Here is a 17,461-nt window from a genome sequence, read left to right as displayed (position 1 = left end):
TCCTAGCAACGGAGCCAGGGGAATGCCTTAGCTCTGTCTGCCCTCCTTCTGTCACCCTGGAAATCCAAATGGAAGCCCAGCTTTCCTTGATCAGCAGGGCTTCCTTCCAACCATGGAGCTGCAAAGCAGTTACCAGTTGGGAGAAGACACCCAGGGGAGGGAGGGGGAAGGGGGTGTTCTGTAGCCATGGGCACTCCAATCTCATCCCTGCAAACCCTGATAGGCAGCTCTGATGGCCAAACACAGACCTCCTGTGTTGCTGAATAGGACCCATGCTTATAAATAGCTGTAGTCTCCCAGGCTGGGTTTCACTTTCTGCGAGCAGTGGAGTAGGACAGAGCTCTTGCTTGCCACTTTGGCCTCCACGAACCACGATCCGGTTCGGTTCAGCAACGGGAGATGTTCGTTGCGTTTTGGGAATTCGGGATCGTGGTCTGCACCAAACCATGATCTGCTGGTTCATTAATTTTTTTTGGTTTGTGCCCATGTCTATTCACCACCACAGAAAGAAGTTTTTGTTTCCATTTTATTCTACCCTGCTGTTTGCTGGAAGGATCAATGTCATTCAAAAAGCTTCCCCTTCATTTCCCATTTCCCCAGTCCCAAAGGGTCCTTGCAAGCTGTGTGACCTTCCATGTCAGGAATTAGAAATGTGTCAGTCATTGCTCTTAGCCCAGAGAGGGAAAATAAACATACTATGCGCTAGTCTACTTCTCACCCATTCTGGTGGTGAGCACATCTGATTTCCTTGGTGGCCATAGGGGGTGCCCTGCTGTAGTGTGACACTCATCACAAAGGAGAATCTCTGTCTCCTTTACACTGTAGCCTCTTCCACTTCAGATATGCATTCAAATAGACCTCAAAACCTAGAGGCACAATGAAAACTAGGAAACATCACACACTTTTCAGAAATGTGACACAAATTGACTTGTGGGCAAAATTAACACAACTGGAAGTATTCACTCACTCTTGTCAGCGTAATGAAATGTGATATGTGTGGTTGAACACTACAGTATGGACAAGTTGGACCGTGATGCCGCAGCCATACCCTTTAGACAAGTGACTTCCTTTCAAAATTTAAAATAACCTTTGAATACAGAATGCCCCAGAAAATATAAGAGTATAACTATCTATGTAAGTGAATATATTTTCTATTTTTAATTTATCCACTGCCTTCCCATAAAACAAAACATGCTCAAGGCAGCTTGCAGTCTACAATTTAATAACATCTCAGTTTAAAACAAATTAAAGCAAAATTTATGACAGCGGAACAATCTTCATCAAATTGGGACCGTAATGAACGTTCTCGTGTTTTGATTATTATTTTTTTTAGGAGCAGGAAGGAAGGGGGGAAAGGGGTAAGTTATTGTTTGATAATAACAGTTTTTCAGTTCTATCTGCTACTGTTTTCCCTGCCTGCTACTCCATTGGTGCCATTTTTATCTTCCAGTTATGCCATCTTATCTTCCTTAATTAATATCATGGATGATCCCAGCCAATTGGAGATCAAATAATAAATATAGTGGACGTAATTGTGTTGTGTAGGCAAGCTGAGTAGATTTGGCAGTCTGTTGAAATCTTAGAGGGTAAATGACGCTGATTCTGCATGAGGGCAATGCCCCCTGGAACAGGCATACCAGTGTTCCCAACTAATCGGAGATTACATTTTACATGAGATAATATCAGGATGCTACACAGCAAATCAGGTTTTCTGACATGCTGACATCACTGAGACCGTGGCATCTGACAGCAATGCTGATTCTGTGAACCTAGGCCAATCATGAGAGGGAGGGCAGGAAGGGTTACATCAGTGCTTAGTTCTCATGGCACCTTCTTACATGCCCAGAGTAATGCCGCCAATCACTACTTTGGGCTCAGGAATCAACTTTCCCCAGGCCAGTTTGGCTAGGGATCCTGATGGCGTTTTTCCATCTTCTGGGCATGGAGCAGGGGTCACTGAGGGTGTGTCTAGGGGGATAGTTGTGAATTTCCTGCATTGTGCAGGGGGTTGGACTAGATGACCCTGGAGGTTCCTTCCAAACCTATGATTCTGTGATTTTTCTAGTAAAAAATAATGTTGTTTTGAGAGCTATGAATATGCAACAACCTCATAACAGAAGGACTGCCTTGTGGAAAGATCTCAGCATGCTTACATGGAACCTTTTACAGACAACTCTCTACTCTTATGACTGTGCTGCACATGCCACATCTAGAATTCTGTCTCAAGCCTGAAGAGGTACAAAGGGTGGCCTTGTGGAGTCTTTTCAGGTGTGAACTCTGTTGCATTATCCATTTTAGTTGGGTGGTCCAAAGAGCGATTTCTTCTTTGCTGAAGCTCTGTTCTTCTTGCTTACCTCCCTGTAACATATGAACACACACACCCTGACACACCCCCATACATTCCCTCACTCTCCCGACAGGTCCAAAGCTCTGCAAAGGGTGAGGAAGGGAGGCTCATGCATTGTCACTTCTCTGACTCCCTGTGCCTAGAAGCCAGAGGAACCCCTAATCTCTAGATAAACCCATGCAGAGCTGCCAGACACCCCTTCCCGGGTTCCAAGGTTGGAAAACTCACAAGTAATTAACTCTTTAAGAAAATAAATTATTTATAAGCATTTAACGAATAGTTCATTGAAAATCAATCCAGTACAGATCTCAGCAGTTCTGAAGCTTTAGAAAATAAGAAAGCTATCTTAGGTAGATGTTGCAGTGAATACCTGGAACTGAGCTGGAACTTTAGCTCCCACATACAGGTGGTTGAGTAGTAGCCGGGCCCTGAAACATGCAGTTGCGAAGCACTTCAGCCAAAGCACGTAAGTGTAACAGAAGGCAAGCCACCTAATCACCAAGGCACTGAAGCACACAGAAGCTAGGACCTTGGACCAGTTATAGGTTTCTGACCGGTGTTGACCAATAGGAAGGCTGGCTTCTGGTAACTTTCCAGATCTGTCTCCTTAGTGCTCATTCTTCCATCACTGAAATCAGTACGTGCCACTCTCCGGCTGAATGGCCTTGAATTGTTAATTGGAAGAGAACATCTCTGTCCAGGTACAATGAGCTATCAGCACTGAGTTCTTAATTTGTCTTGTTAATCCATGATGTAAAGCAGTTATTAACACTCATCTAGGTCTGATTCAGACATGACACCAAAGCATGGTTCAGACGTCAAGCATGGTTTGCCAAAACCCAGAAAGTACTTGGCTCCCCCAGGCACATTCACAGGCTCATTCATGTCTGAAGCAACACACACAGACCCCAAATCAGTGAGAATGATTATTTTATATCACAATGTGGAAATAACACAAGGGAGCATGAAAGGCTTTAACAATAAGATCACACATCTTTTAAAATAAGAAGGTTTGAAGATATCTGAGATCTACTGAAAGATTTGGACAATCTGTGTTCATGGAGGCTCGGGAAGCACAATTAAAGTAAAATGTTGATGCCTCAGTCAGTTCAGTTCAGTTTATTCAAGTTTAACAGCCCTTAGGCCATACATTGGCCGTTTTCACACTGCTTGCTGGCCACGGAACATCGCACCAAGCTTCTGGAACGACAGCATCTTCCTGGTGCAGTTCTTGCGCGAAATCATGCCAGGAAGACACTGTCATTCTGGGAGCTTGGCACGATGTTCCGTGGCCGGTACACAGCGTGAAAACAGCCATAACAAACAAAACTTAAGAATTAAAGATAACAGTAAAACAAAAGTTTGCCATGTCCACAATGCAGCTTTTGCAAAGGCTACTCAGAAGCAATCTTAATCTTAAAGAGTCAGACTCAGGAATGGTGGAGTACTTTAGTAGCCATGTTTAAAGAAATCTATCTCTGGCTATTGCATGTTTTGGACAGTGGAAAAAAGTACGAGACAAAGGGCAGTTACAGAAGCACTGGTCTGAAGGTGTCTTGAGTAGACATGGGCACGAATGGGGGAAACAAACATGGTGTTCGTTGTTCGTTGCCATCCACAATGAACAACGAACATTGACAAACATGACCTGTTCACGAACATGTTTGTTGTTTGTGGGGGCCAGCAGGCTCTCCTTCAGCCATCAAGATCCCTACCACACCACTCCCAGAAACCCTACCTGAGCAGGCAGCAGGAAATGTACCAATAATAAATAATAGCTTGGCCCCAGAGCCTGGCAGCAGCCCTGGAACCTGAAGGGGTAGGTCCCTAACACACCACTCCCAGAAACCTTACCTGAGCAGGCAGTAGGAAAGGTACCAATAATAAATAATAGCTTGGCCCAAAGCCTGGCAGCAGCCCTGGAACTTGAAGAGGTAGATCCCTATCCCACCACACACAAAGAAAATTCAAGCTCCAATGCACTCTCCCTGTCTCTCTCTCAAAATGCTAACAACAAATGTCTCTCCCTCTCCACTGTCTGCAAAACCACAGCTGGGAGCCCCTGTTCCCTCCTGCTGTTTGCTTTCTTGTAACAAATTTGGAGCTCCACACTTGAAAGGAAGACCTGCCTATCAAACTAAATTGGGCTGAGATTGGGGTTTCCAGGGCAACAGCAGGAGTTCAGACAGAGTTCAGGCAGTCCCTGCCTCCGGTTGCCAAAGGAATTGATTGCAGGTGCCAGATTGTCTGGCTTGATGAACAGCAACCAACAAGGCTTGCAACGACCACCTGTTAATTTAGAGTTCATTTAGAATGGGGCCTCATGAACAGCTTATTCACGAACAGCTGATTGGGCTGTTCATGGTTTTTTTTAGTTCCTATTGCTGTTCGTGCCCATCTTTGATGCAAGAAACAATGGAGAAAAATTACCATCATCTCTGCCTTTCTATGGGAGAATTCTGGCAGGTGTGATTTTCCTTCCAGTATAGAACTAAGATGGGAGATGATATCTAGTGTTATTCTTGCTTGAATTTGGCAAGCCCAGCCATGATGAAGACAGGAGAGGCTCCCTCTTGTTCCTAAGCTTATGGCAATTAATTTTTCATTCACCCACTCCCAAATGGTTGGGAGAGAAAAGTAAGGAAAGCAGGGGCAGGAGACAGTTGTAGGCGATGAGGAATGTGGGGGGTAGGGAAGCTGGAGAGATGAAATAATCCTACTATTTCCACCCATTGTTAATTAGTAGCAGTCCCTGTGCAGGATTCAGCCAGGTGAAAATGTAATGTTCTCAGTTAATAGAAGTGAAGAAAGAACATTCACAAGAATCTTAATTGCCTAATTAAAAGCAACCTGAGCTGGAGGTACAGAATGAACAAAACTGGTAAAATATCTTCATCCTAAATTTCTGGCTTTTTGCTTCTCAGACTGGTTATTAAGGTAACTGTGGGTAGCTGCCTAGAGAAAGAAGAGGCATTATGGCTATCATATAGGCATTCCGTTCCCAGTGCATGCTGTGCAGCGCCTGAACTGCAGGAAATACAGGCCATAGGCACAGATTTTTTAAAAGAGCTGAAAGAAAGTGGCAGGATACAGGCATTGTTGGGAGGGCCAATGTCAAGCATCGGTATGGAGGTCCTTTGCCGAGGTCCTCATCTTGGGAGAGGGCCCATCCCTGGCTAGAGATGCTTGGCATGTCTGCTCCTACCAGGAGCGAGAGATTGCCCCAGAGGCTCCTGGGAGAGGCAACTGGAGGGAGTAATGTGTCATCAAGTTGCAGCCAATTTATAGTGACCTCTGTTGGGATTTTCAAGGTAAAAGACTAACAGAGATAGTTTGCCATTGCCTGCCCCTACATAACAACCCTGATCTTCCTTGATGGTCTCCCATCCAAGAACTAACCAGCGCTGACCCTATGTAGCTTCCAAGATCTGATGAGATCAGGCTAGTCTGGGCTATCAAGGTCAGGGTCAAAACCTGTTTACCAGATACAATAGTAGGGGGACTCTGCATTGTGGACAGCAACACTTTTTTTGTACCATACTCACCATTCTGGAAAAAAACCGCTATGTTTCTTACTATCACGGATCCAGTGAACTGGCCATGGACTCCTGTGGCTGCATAAGAGACCAGGCAAGGGAATCTAGTGGGCCCAGGTGTGACAGATGGCAAGCATTAGTGGCCCATCAGGAGTTGGAGTAGGACTGGTTCACACAAGCAACTCACTGTGGGTCAGTTTCTAGAAAACCCAGCTCATGCCAACATCGGGCCATTTCCATTTGCAACAAGCCTGGTGGGTGCTGATGTCCAGATTCAGTACAGATTCAACTATTGGAATTCCGCAGCAAACCTGGCAGGCCAGACAGAAGCATTCTTTGCAATTTTTAATGGATATTCCTGAGAACCAAAAGGGGAAATTGAGTCAGGATCAACTGGAATGGAGGAGTCCATTGTTTTTAGAGGACTATTTTATGGGCATCATTTTAGGCTGCTAGAAGTTTTCTGCTGTTTTTAATGGCCATGTTTTTAATTGCTTCTTAATTTTAACCATTTTATGCCATTTTATTGTTTTTATGGTTTTTTACTTTTTGAGCCACTTTGAGTAGGTTCTCTGGAAAGGTAATATATAAAAGATATAAGTATGTAATTAATTTTTTCAAGGACTAAAGGACTTGACCTTTGTAGGAACTGCCTGCAGGGAGGGCCAATTATTCCCACTCCCCTGTCTAGGCTTGCCATTCCAGGCTCTGCATCATGCTGGCGTCTCCCTCTCCCCCAACACCTGGTTACCTCAGAGCCGAGCCACACAATACGAATTACACAAGACCGAGCGAGTGTCAGGAGTCCTGTCTTACACCAAATGCCAGTGTCCAGCATTCTCTCGACGAGCACGTTCTGGTCCAGGCACGGATTCTTAATGTCATGCTCCAGTGTGGCCACGACAGCGCGTGTTCACAATCACAAACAGTAAGTCAACAATGCAGAGTGTCCTTTTTTCCTGGATCTTCTGCTTCCTATCTGCAGCTCACTCCACCGTGCTCTCAGAACTGCGGGTAGATGGCACTCACGTCTATGAGCAGAGTGCAGATGCATGATGAGATATCCTTCCTGCATCTTGGAGGAACGCAGAGAAAACCCGTGCCACCGTGAACACGAGTTTGATGGAGGTCCTGCATTCGTGGTGCGTGTAGTTGAAAACAACTTTGGAACACGTGTAAGTGCATTTTCATGTCATTCACGTGTGGTTCGGCTCTCAGGGTACGCTTCTTACACTTGCACACCTAACAGTGCATTCCTAAGCAGAGTTACTCCAGTCTGAGCCTATTGATTTCAGTGGGCTTAGATTGAAGTAACTCTGCTTAGGATTGCATTGTTAGCTTGTTCAGCAATTTGCCAACATACCTCCTTAGATCTGTTTCAAAATAGTGTTTTCAAGCAGTGAAAATTTATGTGGTATAGAGAACAGCTACTAGCATTTAAGAATGAAAAAGCACTTTAAAAAAAAGAAAACTGTCCACACCTAGACTTTCAAGCACTGCACTAGCTTTAGCAAGAGATTCCAAAAGAAGTGTGTAAACATGCAGCTTCTCTGCCTCTTGCTGTAGACATGCCCTAGTCAGATCTCATTCTAAGGCAGCCTTTTTAACTTACAAGGTTACAAACTTACTGAGAAGTTCCCATATATTGCACTCCAGGTTCAGGCCTCCACCCCCCACATGGCTAATGTCCACCTCCTGAAAGGAGATCAGGTGTGTTCCTTCAGCCTCCAGAGGAAATCAATAAAAGAGAGTTTCTTTTCTGTGTAAGGATATTCTATCATCTTCCTTTGCCTGCCCACTGGGCAGGTCAGAGAGACTTTTCGCGAAGCAACAGGAAGAATCCTCTCTGGCATTTTAGACCTCCATATCTCTGCTCCTCCCCCTCCCCGCCTTCCTTTAAAAAGAGGAAGGAAACTCTTTTTAAATTTTTTGAAGATTTTGAAATAGTTCAAATTTCCAAAATAAAACTAATTTCTCCACAGTTAGTATTGCTGCTTTTACCCCTGAAGCTTCCTCCTATCCCACTGTAACAGTCTCCTAAGGACAATGTCCCTCAGTATGTTTATTGTTCCCGCATTTGATTCCACAACTGGGAATGCCAAATTGTTCTGCTTTCCATACTACCTACCTCAGTCCTCCTTTACCTGAACCACTTCACACTCATACTTGTGAGACATTCTTGGTTAGATAAAATATAACAGAAGCTGCATTGATTCTTCTTCACTCCTCCTCCACACATGCTTCTGAGTTCTTTCAGGGCTATAGAGTTTCCTTCCCTTTCTCTTTAGGATACTTCAGCTTTTTTTCCTACCCTGAGCACACCTTTGGTTAAATTCTTTCCCATATTATGAGAAGGGGTTTTTTTTTACACATTTCTGTTTAAAAGTTATTCTGGAATCTGCTCTAAAATCAAATGTATCTTGAATGCTTTATTCAGTGAAAGTTACAGAGTTATAGTTCAGTCTGTGAAAATACAGAGGATGACAGAAAACAGCGTTGTGGGACAAGAAAGAGAACTGGAGTTTGTTCTGGCAGGAACTTCTGCAGATCTTTCTCTGGCTCTAGACAGAGGTGAGAGTGAGAAAGAACCTATTTAGCTCTCATAAATTTCCCATTAAAAGAAAACTGATAATTGTAGCTGTGCAAAGAACAAGAGAGTCTCAGTCAGATAACTGTCAATACCTTCACGAAACATCAACATGGTGTTCGTCTGTCTGTAACAGCAGAAAAGAGCAAGAGTCCAGTAGCACCTATAAGACTAACAAAATTTGTGGTAGGGTATGAGCTTTCATGAGTCACACAGATCACTTCAGTTGAGCTGTGACTCACAAAAGATCATACATACCCTACCACAAATTTTGTTTGTCTTATAGGCGCTACTGGACTCTTTCACGAAAAATGGCCTTCGGCAGGTGACACCTTGCACATAGGCAAAATCAACAGCTGCATATACGCGCGCATTCTCTGTGGTGGCCCCCACTTTATGGAATGGCCTACCTAAAGAGGTTAGGAAAGCTCCCACTCTCCTGGCTTTCCCCAAATGATGCAAAACTGAATTATTCAAGAGAGCTTTTTACTCAGATAGGAGGGCTGTGCTGTAAGGAAGTGTTCTCAAAGAGATCCGTCAGTAAAAGGTTAGGGAGGGACTATAGACTTTACTAATATTGCTGAAATTATGATCATACTGGCTAGATCCTATGTTGTTTACTACGTCATTCTTAGAATTGATTATGCTCTGTTTCAGCATTTCTTCAACTCTGTATTGGATTTCTGTTGGTTTAAAATCTTTGCAAATTTGCAGATATATAACCTATTACATGTGTATTGTAATGTCTTTGAAATTGACTGTACTGACCCACACTGTGTAATATGCCTTGAGTCTCAGTGAGAAAGGCAGACTGTAAATAACATAAATAAATAAATTCTTTGGGAGAATCCATAATAATTAAAACAGCTGAACAGCCCAATGAATGCCCTGGGAGTACTCAAGGCCATAGAGTTGTTAAAGCTAAATCGGTTGATCAGTATCTGGATCAAAGCACAATGTAGGTAAATTTGACCATTTTAAGGATGAACTTATAAACGCATATAGGAAGGAAGAACTTATAAATATTTTTTTAAAGTTGAAAATGAAGTTTTCACAATTTACAAATTGATTTCTCATGTCTGTAATTATCTATATTGGTTAGAATATACATTCTGGCTCAAAATGGTTCTCTTTTGTTCTTTGTCTCACATTTAAAAAAAACATTCACACACACACATTCTAATACCACAAAGAGGCTCAGGTCCTTTTAATGTGTGTGTGTGTGAAAAGGCACCCTCTGTGATACAAAAGCAGCCAGAGTTTAGTTCAAGCCACAGTGTTGCAATGGTGAACCCGCTTGTGCATTTCAAGAAGGAGTTGTGTGAGAATGACACTCAGAACAAGAACCCAGCTCAGAAGAACCCAACGACACATGGACATTTTTACATGGTGTAATTTTTCTCTAAAATGTTGTCGGTGTGCACACGGACACTGTAGCATCTAGTTTGGCACTCAGAAGAGCAAAAAATCTGCAAGCAGAGATCAGCTCCACATTTCAGTTAAAAATGCCTCTATAAGCAATGAAGTCTTAATTTCAGGCACCTTTGCCTGCTACATTTAGGAAGGCATGTAAAACTATTCCAGGACACTAACAATGAAGGGTGAGCTGTTTTGGTAGATTTGTCTGTGTTTTTAACTGTGCATATTAAATTTTTATTTGTGCATTTTAATTGTGCATGTTTTAAAGTTGTTGATGGGACTCATAATGCTTTCGTGTCCTTGCAGCTTTTGCTGCTTTGTTAGCCTCCTTGAGTCTGAAGAGATAAGGATGGGTATTTGCTCAGTTTTTAAATGTTTAAACCTTTTGCCTTTCGACCTTTTTCCAGCTTCTCCTTACTTTACCTTTAACTTACACCTCAGGAGGGCCCAGATCAAAACCAACACTCCTCATATTACCACAAACAGAGAACTGAAGGTGTTCTCTACTTTACCCAGGCTTTTACCCCAATGACACCTTCCCGTGTGTGTGTGAGAGAGAGAGAGAGAGAGAGAAAGAGAGAGAGAGAGATCTCCATATATTGCTGCCTCTCTTGATTCCTCAAAAGGTTTTTGCCGCCACCAAAGGCTTTCACCTTACACCTCCAGTCCTCAGTTTAACTGCTAATATAGATAGTAGTTTGACAGAATGGTCAGCACATGAGGGTAGTTGTGAGGGGGGGGGGTAAAAGGATCTTTCGTGCTTAAATAAAAGTAGAATTTATTTTGTAAGTTTCGTCATAGGTTTTATTGTGGTCAAAGACCAGATTCAAGATTATTAGACAAATATTATCTAAAATATAGTGTACAAGTTAAAAGAAACTTCATTTAAAAATATACAAATATCAGGGTATCTAGTACAGATTACATCATAAGATTAAGTAGAGTATTAAGAGTATAAAATAGCATCCTAGATAGCCATTTAAAAGTTTGAATCTGGAAACCACCACATGTTTTATTCTTTTTTTTTTTTTTTAAATTTTTTATTGGGTTAGAACATTAATATTTTTACATTACATTACATTCAATTTTCCCCTAATTTTTCGTTTCTAACCCCCTCCCTTTCCCCCCCTTTTGTTGACTTCCAACAGCTTTCCCACCCTCTGTCCCTTTTCCCTTACTTCTATTAATTTCCTCTGTCTAAAACAAATATATATTCTCCATTATATTAAGCAGTACATCTTTAACTCTTTTACTTATTATACATCCAAACTATACTTCTTTAGATAAACAATTTATCCCATTTTCCAGTTTTGAATATTTCTATATATCATAAACCATAAAAGTTTCCCACATTTAAATCAAACAATTTGATTTGTTCTCTATATATTAATCATTTCTTCTTTTTATAGTATTTCTATATAACTCATCACATAGTCAGTCGTTTTAACTCTTCTATACATTCAGTTTGGTGCATATAAGTCTTATCAAGTAAAAAAAAAATATTGTTAATTACTCAATCCTCATGTTTAAACCGTTAATTATTCTCTATCAATATTCTATCAATTAACCTTTACATATCTATATATATATCTCAATCAATTAATTAATCTAACTGCTTATAAATTCACATTTCTCTTCCTCCCCCGGTAAAGTCACCCCTCTCTTTTATACTTTTATTATACTTCAGTAGTTCTCAAACTGCCACAGTTTTCCTCCCACCTCCCACTTCTTCTCCAGATATTGTTTCAGCTTCTCCCAGTCTGTGTTAAACTGCCCTGAGTCCAGATCTCTCAGTTTTCTTGTCATCTTGTCCATTTCAGCCATATACAGCAATTTGTAGATCCAATCTTCAATAGTTGGCACTTCTTGTACTTTCCATTTCTGCGCATACAAAAGTCTAGCTGCTGCAGTCATATAAAATATCAACGTCCTATGATGGGCTGGAATTCCCTCCATTCCCAAGTTTAGCAGCAGGAGTTCTGGGTTCTTATTTATTTGAAACTGTAAAATTTCACTCATTTCTCTTATTATTTCCCCCCAGAACTGCCTAGCTACCTCACACGACCACCACATATGATAGAGGGAGCCCTCATGCTTCCTACATTTCCAGCATTTATTAGAAGTGTTCAAATTCCCTAGCGCAATCTTCTTTGGTGTCATGTACCAACGATAGATCATTTTGAAAATATTCTCTTTAATATTAATACATGTCGTTGTCTTCATGGTAGTTTTCCACAAGTATTCCCATGCCTCCATTGTTATTTCTTTATTAAAATTTATAGCCCATTTCACCATCTGTGTTTTAACTATCTCATCCTCAGTGTACCATTTCAACAGTACTTGGTATACCTTGGATATTCTTTTCTTGTCTTCTTTAAGAAGGGTCTGCTCTAGTTCCGAGTTCTCTGTTCGTATGCCCCCTTTTGCAGAGTCCGAATTATATAAGTCTCTAATCTGTCTGTACTGGAACCAATCATAGTTAGGTGATAGTTCCTCTTGCGTCTTTATTCTAAGTTTAGATACTTCAGTTTTAGTTATTTCTTTGTATGTTAAACATTGTTGTTCATTATCAACAGCTCTCGGATCTATCACCTCGTATGGAACCACCCACAAGGGGGTTCCTTCTTGTAGGTAAATTCTGTACTTCTTCCAGATTGTATATAAACTTCTCCTTACAAAATGATGCAGGAACATCGAGTTGACCTTTACTTTGTCATGCCATAGGTATGCGTGCCATCCAAAAAAATTTTTATATCCCTCTAGGGCTAATAGTTTCTTATTCTTTAATGTCATCCACTCTTTTAGCCAAACTAGGCAGATTGCATCATGGTAAAGTCTCAGATTGGGCAGTTGCATTCCACCTCTTTCCTTTGCATCTTGTAGAACTTTTACTTTCACTCGAGGCTTCTTGCCTGCCCAAACAAAATCTGATATTTTCCTCTGCCATTTTTCAAATTGTTTAGAGTCTCTGATGATTGGTATTGTCTGTAGCAAAAACATTACTCTTGGTAACACATTCATCTTAACTGCTGCAATCCTGCCCAACCATGACAAATTCAGTCTATTCCATTTGATCAAGTCTCTCTCTATCTGAGTCCATAATTTTTCATAATTATTCTTGAACAAATCTATATTTTTTGCAGTCAGCTCAACTCCCAAATATTTCACCTTACTAGTTACTTCACAGTCCGTTGTTTCCATTAACAATTGTTGTTTCTGCTTAGTCATGTTTTTGCATAATATCTTTGACTTCTTTTTGTTAATGAAGAAACCTGCCAAGTCACCAAACTCCTTGATCTTATCTATCACTTTTGGCATGTTCTCCAATGGATCTTCTACAATTAACATTATGTCATCTGCAAATGCTCTAACCTTGTATGAATAGTCCTTTATTTTTATTCCTCGTATTTCCTCATCTTGTCGTATTTGTATCATCAGAATCTCCAATACTAAAATGAACAACAATGGAGATAACGGGCAACCTTGTCTTGTTCCTTTACTAATCATCAATTTCTTGGTCAGTTCATCATTCACTACAATTGCTGCAGTCTGGTCTCTATAAATTTCTTTAATTGCTCTGATGAATCTTTCTCCCAATTGTAGCTTTTCCATAGTGGCAAACAAAAAATCCCAGTTTAAATTGTCAAACGCTTTTTCAGCGTCTACAAAGAAGAAACCAACCTCTTTATCACAACGCTTGTCATAGTATTCAATAGCATTGATCACTGTCCTTAAATTGTCTCTTATTTGTCTGTCCGGCAAAAAGCCTGCTTGTTCTTCCTCTATGACTTCCGAGAGCCACCCCTTCAGTCTCTCCGCCAATATCTTCGCAAAAATTTTATAATCATTGTTAAGTAATGATATAGGCCTGTAATTTTTCACGTTAGTCAGATCTTGGCCCTCTTTTGGGATCAATGATATATTCGCTTCTCTCCAAGTGTCTGGAATTCTTTGATCCCTAAAAACTCCGTTCATCACCTCTTTTAGGAATGGTGCCAGTTCGTTGGCCATTGTCTTGTAAAATTTAGCCGTAAGTCCATCTGGCCCTGGCGCCTTTCCTAGATTTGCGGATTGTATTGCCTTACTTATTTCCTCATCAGTTACTTCACTGTTCAACTTATTTCTCCAAGCTTCCGAGATCTCTGGAAGTTTGGTTTTCTCCAAATATGATGCTATTGATTCTTTGGTTACTTCTTTTTTATTATACAGCTTAGCATAGAATTTATAAAAGGCTCTACTAATGGTAGTTTGCTCCAGATACGTTTTATTTTCTTCACAGATTTTATTTATTATTTTCTTTTCCCTTTTCTTCTTCAATTGCCATGCCAAATATTTCCCAGGTTTATTAGCACCCTCAAAAGCTTTTTGATTCAGTCTTTTAAGGTTCCACTCCAATTCTTTATTACTCATTGCTGTTAACTGTTCTTGAAGAATTTTGATTTCCTGATATATTTTCTTTTTCCCTGGTCTCTTTTTTAACTGTGCTTCTTTGGCCTTTATTTTCTCCTCAATCTCTTGTCTTTTCTCCTCTTTCTTTTTCCTTGCTCTGCCATTTAAGTCCATTAGTATGCCCCTTACAACCGCCTTGTACGCGTCCCAAACTTTACTGGTTGGTACTTCTTTATTCACGTTGTATTGTATAAAAAACTTTGTCTCTCTTCTCAATATTTCCATATTCTCACTTTCCTGTAACAAGTCCTCATTTATTCTCCAGGCTTTCCTTTTTCTCCTTTTTCCAAATTTCCACATAATTGGATTGTGATCTGAGCCTACCATCGGCATTATTTCTACCTCCTTAGTCCATAACGCTAAGTCCTTTGAGGCCCAGATCATATCAATTCTTGATAATGTAAGATGCCTTGCAGAATAAAAAGTAAACTGTTTGGTTTTAGGATATTCTCTCCTCCATACGTCTTCGAGAGTCTCTTGTTGAATCAACTCAAAAAAAAGCTTTGGCAATAATCCTCTTTTCTTTTGTGCTGTTGTAGTCTTTTTGTCTAGTTCCAAATCTGTCACTCCATTGAAATCTCCAGCAAGAATTATCTGGTCATATACAAGATCGTCTAAATGCTTCCTTAAATCCTCAAAGAAGCTTTCCTTTGCACCGTTAGGTGCATAAAGTCCGACTACCAACACTCTCTTTAAATTCCAATTACATTCCACTGCTACAAATCTAGCTTCCACATCTCTCATAACAAATTTTGGCTGCAGCTCCTCTTTTATGTACAACACCACTCCTCTTTTTTTCTTGTTAGAGGCCGCTACAAATTCTTTGCCCAATTTTCCAGATTTTAAATATTTTACATCCTGTTTTCTAATATGGGTCTCCTGCAAACAAACAATATCACATTTTTGTTTTAGTAGCCAATGAAAAATATTTTTCCTCTTATTCGGTGAGTTTAGTCCATTTACATTCCAAGATAATACTTTACACTCCATATTCATGGTTTTGTTGGTAAGTCTTTTTCATTGTCCTTGATAAATCTCTCCATCTCCCGCTCAGATCTGATGCGTTTTTTTGCCCCTCCAAACTCAAAGGACACTCCTTCCGGTAACTCCCATCTATATCTGATATTCATGTCCTTCAAAGTCTGAATTAGCACTCTATATTTTTTCCTGTCCAGTAACACTGATCTGGGCAGTTCCTTCATTATGATAATCGTCTTGCCATCAATCTCCAATGGATCTTGAAATTGTTTTGTCACAATCCTCTCTTTCATGTTTCTAGTTGTAAACTGCACAATCACATCCCTTGGTAGTTTCCTCTGGGTTGCAATTCTCGAGTTCACACGGTACGCCACATCTAGGATAGCCACAATTTCCTCCTCCACCTTCCCCAGGTAATCAGCCAACACCTCAGTCATCTGTTCTTGCGCTGACTTCCCTTCCATTTCTGGCAGACCACGAAAACGAAGCTGCTTCTCCATGTGTTTAGTTTCTGCAACTGACTTCCTCCCCTTCACCAGTCTCATCTCTGTTTGTTGCGTGTCTATTAAATTCTCCATCGCGTCTTCTACTGTTTTAACTCTCTGCTGCGTTCCTTGTAATTCACTACTAATCGTTTCCACGCCTTTTTTCACTTCTGACAGCTCCGACTTTACTGTCTGTGTAACTTCTTTGACCTCTTTAATAAGCTCCAATTTCGTGTCCTTAAGTTCTTTCATCATGTCTATAAGTTTTTTGTCCAAATTTTCTATTGCCGATTGCCACTCTTTTTTCGACATCGTGGGGCTTGCTTTAGCTCGCTCCCACGAATCTGCTCTCTTCCTTAGCTCCGTGGCGTATATTTAAACGTTTTTCTTTTTTTTCAAATGTCCCAATCTTTGCCAAAATTAATTTTTTTGTATCCAAAATGTCGGGCGTCTTTTCTCTATGGTTTCTCTATGTTATTGTAATCCAAGATGGCCTACTTCCTCTTCCGCTGAAGCCGCGACCCTTCCCCTTTCAAAAATGGCGATTCCCTACTTCCTGTCCGTCGGCAAGGGCCGCTTCCCTCCAGCCACTCTATTGTTGTTACGCACTTCCTGTCTCCCGTCTTCCCACAGCAGGTCTCGCGATGGTGTCTTTTTCCCACAGCTCCAAAACCACAGGTATTCAAAACAATAGTCCGATTTTTGCAATAACTTCTTTAAATTTAGTCTCTTTTAAAATACAACTCCTGCCGAGTCTTCACCTCCTTTTCACTAGTCTGTTGCAGTTTAAAAATCTACTTTCTTTCCTCTCTGTTTTTATCAATCTGTCCCGTTTCAAGAGATAGCGATCTTTACCTTCTCTTCAACTTTCTCGGGTTGTAATCGCTGTTTCGATCTTAAATTCTCCTCTCGACTTCCCTCCCCGATCGAAGCTTGGGTATGTAGGTCTTATGCCAGCCGAATTGGCCCCAAAACTGCCGCAGAGATTATAGCCGACCCGTCGCAAGGTGGGACCTCAAGGATCGGGGGGGAGACTCCTTGAGTAGAGCCCCCCCTCGTCCGAGATCTAGCTCACCCTAGGGTCTTGAGCGTTCTTTGCCTGCTCCCCGCCTGAGAGCAGTCGGCCGCGGGTTATTTTCACCCCTTCCACATGTTTTATTCTTGATGGTTGCTGCTGAGTTTTGATAAGCATATTGGTTTCAGAAACGTTCTTAAGCTTGGTGGTTTCAAAACTATTTCTCTTCTTACAGGTATATTCACAGACTCAAACACACAGTGTAATTTTCCACACAGATCTTCACTACCCGACTAAACTCTCTTCTCATCCATACAGACATCACTCAGGCCTTTCCACATAGCTTCCACCTGACTGATATAACTTCTCTTTCTCAGATATACCCAGGCTTCCATTCAGTTTGCCTGATTTAGCTAGAATCCTTTCTCTGAGATATCTGAAGACTGAGTTAACCAGAATCTCCCAGCTAGTTAACTTTTTTTCAGAAACAGAGACACAGACTCTCCCGGGTTCCACATAGTTTGCCTGTTTGGACCAGACTGAATACTTTCTCTCAGCATACTGACTAAAAACTGTGTTTTTTCTTCCCTCTCAGGTACAGCTACTGTCCAAACAGAGCAGACTCGATTCACCCATCTAGTCCCC

This window comes from Eublepharis macularius, chromosome 6, assembly GCF_028583425.1.
Source record: "Eublepharis macularius isolate TG4126 chromosome 6, MPM_Emac_v1.0, whole genome shotgun sequence".
Classification (NCBI taxonomy): Eukaryota; Metazoa; Chordata; class Lepidosauria; order Squamata; family Eublepharidae; genus Eublepharis; species Eublepharis macularius.
This window is presented reverse-complemented; position numbering follows the sequence as displayed.